The sequence below is a fragment of the Canis lupus genome, chromosome 34, assembly GCF_003254725.2.
Source record: "Canis lupus dingo isolate Sandy chromosome 34, ASM325472v2, whole genome shotgun sequence".
In the NCBI taxonomy this organism is placed as follows: domain Eukaryota; kingdom Metazoa; phylum Chordata; class Mammalia; order Carnivora; family Canidae; genus Canis; species Canis lupus.
The window spans coordinates 40,933,475-40,939,847 of NC_064276.1; the positions used below are offsets into that span (position 1 = coordinate 40,933,475).

General features: G+C 57.1%; 1 long non-coding RNA gene across 3 annotated transcripts; it reads left to right on the forward strand.

Annotated features, from left to right (window-relative positions):
- The first annotated feature begins 819 nt into the window (after positions 1-819).
- Positions 820-5,342, forward strand: LOC112645989 (uncharacterized). Of its 3 annotated transcripts, none has more exons than XR_004812033.2 (4): positions 820-2,437; positions 2,636-2,995; positions 3,249-4,014; positions 4,683-5,342. It is a non-coding gene; the product is annotated as an uncharacterized LOC112645989 (long non-coding RNA). The 3 variants fall into 3 exon arrangements; XR_004812034.2 differs by having other exon boundaries at positions 823-2,437; positions 3,666-4,014; XR_003127400.3 differs by having other exon boundaries at positions 836-2,437; positions 3,879-4,014.
- The last annotated feature ends 1,031 nt before the right edge of the window (positions 5,343-6,373 follow it).

The following is a 6,373-nucleotide window of genomic DNA, read 5'->3' on the forward strand; positions in this document are numbered from 1 at the left end:
TGAATCATTTACTACAGAGCCTGGCAAATAGGAGAATTTTAGGTGCTTGACAACTGCCATCTTCTTTCTTTTCCTTGGAGAATTTAATAGAAAGACCATAGTTTAGTAGAAAGAAGACTCTCGGGGACTTAAAAGTCCCAAGTTCTGGTCCCAGTTAATTAGCCAGGCGACTCGAGCAAGTCACTCAAACTTTTTGGGGACTGGTTTTCAAAGTCCATTTGTAAAATTATATTATTTACTGTGGGAATTGATTTTATGTGTCAACGTAAAATCATTTTAGGATTTTATGATTTTATGCTGGGTCATGATGACCAGATATTTGGTCAAACATCATTCCGGACATTTCTGTGAGTGTAGAATCGAAGTAAGGCAGGTTGGCTTCCATAAATGTAGGTGGGCCCCATCTTATCAGTTGAAGCCCAAATAGGGAAAAAAAAAAAAAAAGGACTGACTTCCCTCAAGTGGAAAGGAATTCTGCTAATGGATGGCCTTGGGACTTGAACAGCTGCATTAGCTTTTCCCTGAGACTCAAGTCTGACTGCCCACCCTGCAGGTTTGGACTTGCAAGTCTCCAGGATTTTGTGATCCAATTCCTTAAAATAAGTTCTATTTCTCTCTTTCTCTCTTTCTTCCTTCTTTCCTTTCCTTTTCTTTCTTTCTTTCTTTCTTTCTTTCTTTCTTTCTTTCTTTCTTTCTTTCTTTCTTTCTTTCTTTCTTTTTTAAGATTTCATTTATTTATTTGAGAGGGGGAGAGCAAAGAGAGAACATGAGCAGGGGGAGGGGTGGAGAGAGGGGGGGGGCTCCCCAGGGAGCCCAATGCAGGGCTCCATCCCAGGACCCTGGGATCATGGCCTGAGCTGAAGGCAGATGCTTAACCGCTGAGCCCCCCCAGGCGCCCCTATGTTTCTCTCTTTCTCTCTGTCTCCTACTGGTTCTGTTTCTCTGGAGGACTCAGACTCATACACCTCCCTCAAAGGTTTCTTTTTTTTGGCCGCAGAGAGGAATGAAGGAAGTCCTGCAGGAGCACAGCCTGCTATGGTCTGGATCACGGCACCAGCGTAGGGAGCACCAATTTCCTTTTGCCTCCCCTTGGCTTGCTGAGCCTCAGTTTTCTCATTTGGAAAATGAAGGAGTTAGACTCACTAGATAATTTCTAGAGCTGCTTCAGCTAGGAACATTTAAGTACACGAAACTAATTGCTTGGGCTGCAACATTCAAATACAGTCATATCTAAATTGGGCTTCTGCCAAGGAAGACGGGCATGTGGGGTGTACAAAGACTATTTATGTAGAAACAAACCCATTCAGGGGTGTGCAAAGAGCTAGGGGGACTAAAGGGGAACTCCTGGCAGCCCTATAAATATTTTTATAAGCATAGATGCTTTCTCAGTGGTTGGGGAAAGCAAAATATGATCTCTTCCTCTATGCAGGAGTAACTGGGGAAAGTACCTATTTTACCTGTCAGCGCACTTATGTGTGTCTCCGTGCACACAGTCAAGTGACTGTGGAGAGAAGAGACTTTTATGGGTTCACAAAACCTATGGCATGAGGACGAGCGACAACACTAACTTTGGATCTCTGACAACTTAGGGTCCAGTACGATCTTTGTTAGAAGGGGAAAAGGAGTGCCCTAGGTTGTGTCGTAACTACATTCTGAGCAATTCATCAGAAAAGTTCCCTGGAGTATTCCAGGATGTAAGTGTTATTCCTTTCTTAACCGGTGGAGTGGCTGGATACTTAAGCATACCGGCTGGAGTACTCTGGGTCTTTGAGTTTTTCGATGAAATAGTCGGAGAGATCCTCCGTGAGCTCTATGGTGCTGTGTAAGGGTAAGTGGTTATTATTCTTACAATACACACTCAAGTGAGACCCCTACTCTGAGGCTCAGGTGAAAGCGGTGGGGCTGAGAGGGCCTCCTTACCCACGTTCGAGTTCCATGGCTTCTTTCCGGTGCACACAGGGAGACCTTGTCAGGTAGGCCAGCGAGCAAAGTTAGCAACTGCTCACCCAGCTTGAGCTGAGAGGCTCAGACACGGCTTCTTGCTCATCAGTCCACCTGCCCACAGCCTGTCACCTGGGCCCTGGGCCACCAGCCTCTCTGCTGCTGTGCACCACGATGCGTCCAGAGCCATATCCGGCACATTCACGGTCATGACAGCTCATCGCTTAAAAAGATTCAGGGCCCCTCCACTGCATGTAAGGTAACATTCAGGTAACTTTGCATGGCAGACAAGGCCTTCGAAATACACGGCTTCAGCCCTCTCTCAGCTGCGACGACTGCCCGCGCCGTGGCACCATTCTAGGCTCTGGTCTGTCAGCTTGCAGTCTCCAATTCCATGTGTCCAGCAAGTATGTGATGCAAGCCTACTGATGGGTTCTCCGTGCCAGGGCCGTAGCAGTAGATAAGCCAGCGCCTGTGTCGCAGCGGGAGACGGATGGTGAGCATCACACAGCAGGTTGGAAAGTGATGAGAACTATGGGAAAAGGGAGCAAGACAAGGGGACTCAGTTGTGCTGAGAACGGGAACGGGGCTGCATTGTATTGGGGTGACCCAAGTAGGACTCTGGGAAGGTGAAAGAACGTTCCGAAAAAAAAAAAAAAAAAAAAAAAAAAAGAACGTTCCGATTATGTCACAGTATTACGATGACGCCTGGCTGACCGAGGAGCAAGGCATGCAAACACCGCGCGGAAGAGCTTCCGCAGAGGCAACGGCCACCTCCACACGGAGCGGTTACCGGAATCCGGAATGCAGCGAGGAAGCAAGAGGGGAGGAGGACGTTGGGAGGGGGTAGGTGATAGGACCATCCAGTAAGTTCTGGAACGTCACCGTGGGGCCTTTGGCTTTGACTCTGAGTGAAATGGAACGCTGTTGGAGGCTTTTGTGCAGGAGTGACATGACCTGACAAAGTCTCAAAGGCCGCCTTCGGCCGCCGTGCTACGGAGGGACTGGGAGACGGGAGTGGGGAGACCAGCTGGGAAGCCGGCGGGGTAGTCGGGTAAGAGAGGACTGGGGTTTAGGCCAGGGTCCAGCAGCGGCAGTCGGGGTGGCCGGATCAGGGGTCGGTTTTGAAAGCTGAGGCCACAGGATTCCTACGTGAGGTGCTTCAGCATTTCAGGGGGACAGAAGATGGGTGGGGGAAGCAGCAGGGAGGTGGGAGGGTCCAGCTCAGTGAGGGGGTGGGGGTGGGGGAGACGGTGGGAGAGATGGCATCCTCCATGCGAAGGGAAGGGAAGAACGTTGATTTGCAGAAGGAAGCAGCGATGGGCGACAGCAGGCGCTGCTGATGCTGAGCGTGGCTCCGCGGAGATGACGGGGTGACGGGCCTCCTGGGGAGGGGTCTGGGCCGACGCGGGGCAGACACAGTCGTGAGGGGCGGGAGAGGATGGAGGAGAGGACCTGGACGGTGCGCACGGTCACCCTCTGAGTGCTGCTGGGGAGGGGGAGACAAGTGAGGTGGAGGGAGGGATCCCTGGGCGTGGGGTCGTCCTCCAGGGGCGGGCAGGGCATCTGGAGCCCAGCAAGGACAGAAAGAAGCGCGGTGACCCCCACAGATTGCGATAAGCCCTTACAGGCCACGAGCTGGGTCGCGGGAGGGAGGGCGGTGGGAGTGACCCCCGGAGCGGACCCGAATACTGCTAAGGGCTGTATGATCGCGTCGCCCCCAGTCTGTAGGTGGAAGCCCCCTCCCCAGCGTGACGGTCCATGCGTGCGGGACCCTGGGGACGCCTCGCGGGTGGGGTGCCTGCCTTTGCAGACAGGGCCTGGGCGCTGGGGCGTCTGTGCCACGTGAAGACACAGCAAGGCCTGCGCCTGCGGCCCACGAAGGAAGCGGCTCTGAGCGGCCCTGGCCTGCGGGCACCTTGGTCTTGGGCTTCCAGACCCGGAGCTGCGAGAGAGAAACGTCGCTGGCTGCTGGGTCGCCAGATCGGAGCCCGGGGGCCGCCGAGGAGCCGGGCCGGTGGGCCGCGAGCCTCGCAGCCACGGGGGATCCGCTTCCAGGGCAGAAGCCTTCGGGTAGGAAGGGTGGGGTGGCGGGACAGGAAAAGGAGGTCTGGTGTGGCCGGGGCGCAGGAGCTGGGGCAAGGCGGCTTAGGTCAGGCGTGCGGGGCCTGCGCGGGGGCAGAGGTGCACAGGTGACGGTGGCTTCGGCCAGTGGTGGCAGGTAGGTGGGGACAGGGGCGCGGGGGGCGGTGAACAAGCTGGGAGATGGGATGTGGTGACGCAGAGAAGAGAGCACGGAAGAGAAACATCTAGGAGGTGTGGGTGGGGGTGACGGGGTGGGAGCAGCGGACCGGCTGGAAGACAGGCATCGGGGAAACCTTGAGGGAACGGGCTTCAAGCAGGGCGAAGCTGGGGCGCCCGGGTGGCCGTTGGCCGGGCGTCCGACTCTTGGTTTGGGCTCGGGTCGGGCTCCGCGTACTGAGGACCCAGCACCCAGTACCGCCCACGTCGGACGGCAGCTGTGCACCTGCAGATCTGCTCGAGGTTTTCTCTCTCTCCCTCTCCCCGCTCGTGTTCTCTCTTTCTCTAAGATAAAATATATCTTAAAAAAAAAAAAAGTTGGAAGCTGTCAACCAGCTGAAGCGCTGCTGAGAGGCGGTGAGGAGCGGGGAATGGGGCTCGGGCCCCCGAGCTCCTCCTACCTGCCCTCTTCTCTGCCTTTCTCCTTCCTTATTTGACAGGTTGGCAGCGGCTCTGCGCCTCCGTTTGTGTTCATCTTTGTGTCCCCGGGCCCCGCACGGTGCCTGAGGGAACGGGGTCGATTCACCAAGAGTCCCCAGCTGGCAGTACCCCGAGGAGGGGACACCCGCGGTCCCTGGGCCTGAGATCCGCCGCCGGATGCCCGACTGCGTGCGGGGGGCCTGGGCCTCCTGCCAGGGGACGGGCCACCCTGAGGAGGGGACACCCGCGGTGCCTGGGCCTGAGATCTGCCGCCGGATGCCCGAGTGAGTGCGGGGGGCCTGGGCCTCCTGCCAGGGGACCCGCCGACCCGGGCCTTCCTCACAGGCTGGCAAGGCCCGTCCCCGGGCCGGCCGGGTGCTCCCGATGGCGCAGCCTGGAACCCGGCTCACCGACACACAATTAGCCAGCTTTTTGTCTTTGGATCTGCCTGGAAGTGAGTCACATGCTGGAAAAAACCTTCTGGAAACAAACGCGGGGTGGGGGGGGAAGTAGGTTAAGTCACTCCAGCGTTTTCTTAGATAACATGTGGATCTGCTGTCCCGTAAACGTTGAACACCATGCATTTCCTCAGCCTCCCTCCGACAAAGACCCAGGGGGATTAGTAAGCCTGACGATTCACTCATTTTCTCCAAGAATTTTATTAAATGCAATTTAGAGGGGATAAAGTTTCTTGTCTTTTGTCTTTCTATTCACTTGAATAAACCCGAATCACCACTGGGGCAGGATAAATGGGCTTCCAGAAGACTGCAGCTGCGGCCGCGGGCCCCCCGAAAGTTGGCGGGTTCAAGGCTTGAGTCCCAAGGCCAGCAGGGCGCCTCCTGTCCGCTCACACCTTGCTTACACCTTGCTGGGCTCCAGGGCGCTTACAGGGCGCCAGGCTAGGGGACGACAGGCCTGCGGGACTCCGCAGCTCCCCCCAGGTCTTGGGGTCGGGGGAGCTCGTCCTCAACTCAGCTAAGACTGCACCGATGAGACTGATAAAGGCCACGCTCGGTGCTGTATTAACTAGAACGTTTTGGTGGCAAGTCACAACACCAGGCAAGCCAATTTAAGTAAAGAGAGCCTGTTGTAGACAATACTGGGTGGTCCCAGGAAGCCCGGCGGCGGGACCCTATCAGGGACCCAGCACCCAGTACTGCCCACATCGGGCTCTCGGGGCCTCCCGGCTCTGCTCCCGCCTGGGTGTCTGTGTCTCTGTCTCTGACCTCTAGGGCCGGCTCTGTGTCAGGCTGCTCTCCCCTCCACAGGACGGGCAACAAGGTCATGGAGGAGGTTCCCAGCTTTATACTATCTTGCAGGTTGGGGGAGAAATGGGCTTTTCCGCCTCCAGGTTCAAAATTCCCCAGGAGGCTTCCGATTGGACCGGCATGCTCAGCTCTTGGCACCCCCCCACCTGCCGACCCCCGGGGCAAGAGGCCGCCAGGAGCCCCGAGGCTCGCAAGGAGGCTGTGGACGTGCCGGCCCCGCCCCTCCTGGGGCACAGACGCGTCCCCCCCCCCCGCCCCGCCTGGGTCAGGGGCGCATCCCCTCCCCCCACCTGGGGCACAGACGCGTCCCCCCCCCCCGCCCCGCCTGGGTCAGGGGCGCATCCCCTCCCCCCACCTGGGGCACAGACGCGTCCCCCCGCCCCCCCAAGGTGGCTCCTCTTGGGGCTGCAGGTGCTCGGAGCGGGGAAGGGCCCGGAGGCCGT